Source organism: Lepidothrix coronata, unplaced genomic scaffold, assembly GCF_001604755.1.
Source record: "Lepidothrix coronata isolate B3197 unplaced genomic scaffold, Lepidothrix_coronata-1.0 Scaffold106, whole genome shotgun sequence".
Lineage (NCBI taxonomy): Eukaryota > Metazoa > Chordata > Aves > Passeriformes > Pipridae > Lepidothrix > Lepidothrix coronata.
The window spans coordinates 1707049-1708854 of NW_016690286.1; the positions used below are offsets into that span (position 1 = coordinate 1707049).

The window sequence follows — 1806 nt, forward strand, 5'->3', positions numbered from 1 at the left end:
AAAATTCAGAGACCACTGAGCAGACTAAATGGCAACCCTTTGCCAGTCAAGATCTTTTTGGTGGACAGGGATAGAGGAACCCTTGTTTAGCAAGATGGTCTGAAGGGACAACATCTGCAGTGCAGCAGCCTCATCTTGTGGTTCTTCTAGCACAGCTGGAGCTGTAAGGCAGCTATCCTCAGCTCTACACTCTCCCATTTGCAAATCATCTTAAAGATACCATCACTCTAGCTTCTTATGAAAATCTCCCAGCAAGGCTGATGGATGGAAGGAGAGCCCTTTGGTGCAAAGTTAGTTGCTTGCATGTAGCCACATGTGGCAATAGGTTAAGGAGATTCTCCTCTGATCTTCTGGGCTACATTGTGGAGAGCAATGATATCCAAAAAAGGGCAGTGATAAACAGCTGGGACTGTAAATTCTTCAGCTTGTGCAACTGGATCTAGAAAAGGATGTCTGTCTGTAATGTTTCTTTAAACATCATTACAGAGAAGTGTCAACAATTTAGGCTTGTTTTAAATACTAATATTAAAATTCACCCTATCTGTATATTAACACTGGCACTTTGTAGGTCAGGCTTAAGACTCCTTAAGGTGCAGGCACTCAGAGGATTAAATACTGCCAATTTGTAAAGCACTTTCAACAGACATCACGCTAGTAAGTACCAGGTGTTATTTCTGTTTGAAATAGCCAGGTTTGGCTTACTGGTTCCCAGGGTTTGCAAGTGGAAAGGATGGAAGGACAGGGCAAGCCTCAGCTGTGTTACAGTGCACTTGTAGCCCATCTTGAGCTTTGCGTTCCCTGCTGCAGACGAGCCCAGAGGAAGGAGAGGAAACAGCACCGTCAGGGATGACTGATGACAGGGAAAGCATTTGCTGTCCTCAGTGAGAGGATCAAGTGCCAATAAGCAGCCTCCAGAGGATATAAAGATAGATTTACTCCTCCCCTCCCCCATAGGGACTTCTCATGGCAGCTCGAGGCCCCTCTTTGCACTGTGATGACAGGGCACAGCTGAGACCCCATTAACATCATTCCTGCTTTGAAACGTTGGTACCAGCAAATCTGACTGACCAGAGATATACGAGCAGCTCCGAATGGGGTCAGGCTCCTGAGCCTCTATGCGAGTCTGCATCCACCTCAAAAAAAGCAGTGAGGGTTTGTGGAACTGAATGACTGGAAGTAAAATATTCCATAAAGGAACAATAAGTATGTGTGGTAGGCATGAAGGCACAGAGCCCAGACTTCATTAAGGTAATTTTTATATTTTGAAAAGCAATATTAAAAAACACTGGAAAATGCAAGATAAACATAACAGTTGCTTCTACAAGTTTTAACCTTGTATTGCTTGGCCATTTTGACATATAAATTATTGCTTACTAGCTCTCATAAATACACGACACAATAATATGTACAGGCAAACAAGCATGAAATATGCAAAGGAAAACATTGGCAACATTGATTCTGGTAAATCAGATTATTTCATACATACCAGGTCTCATAATGGTGGATAACTACTAGCTGTAGTCCCTGAGAAGTCAGGTAAATACCTTGATTGGGGGGCTTCTATTTTATTACTTTTAATGCAAGCTGACACCATTATGGCACTCAGAGAGAACAGGCAGGTGTTCTTACCTCAGCTCATTGACTTCATCCCAGTGTTTAACAGTGTATAAGATGACAATAAATAGGCTATGCAAATAAATATTACTCTGCTAAAATGTTTAGTATTTACATCTTTCTTTTTTTTGCCACTGTTATGCAAATGAAATTTATTACTATCCAAGATGGTGCTGGAATCAACAAGCTGTG

At 41.9% G+C, this 1806-nt stretch overlaps 1 protein-coding gene across 1 annotated transcript in view; it reads right to left on the reverse strand.

Annotated features, from left to right (window-relative positions):
• Positions 1-1239: 1239 nt before the first annotated feature.
• RAPGEF5 (Rap guanine nucleotide exchange factor 5) overlaps positions 1240-1806 on the reverse strand; it is a 137761-nt gene continuing 137194 nt past the window's right edge. The window contains exon 27 of the mRNA XM_017823836.1: positions 1240-1806. This exon is cut by the window's right edge and continues 3134 nt beyond it. The gene's annotated coding sequence lies outside the window, so the exon portion shown is untranslated.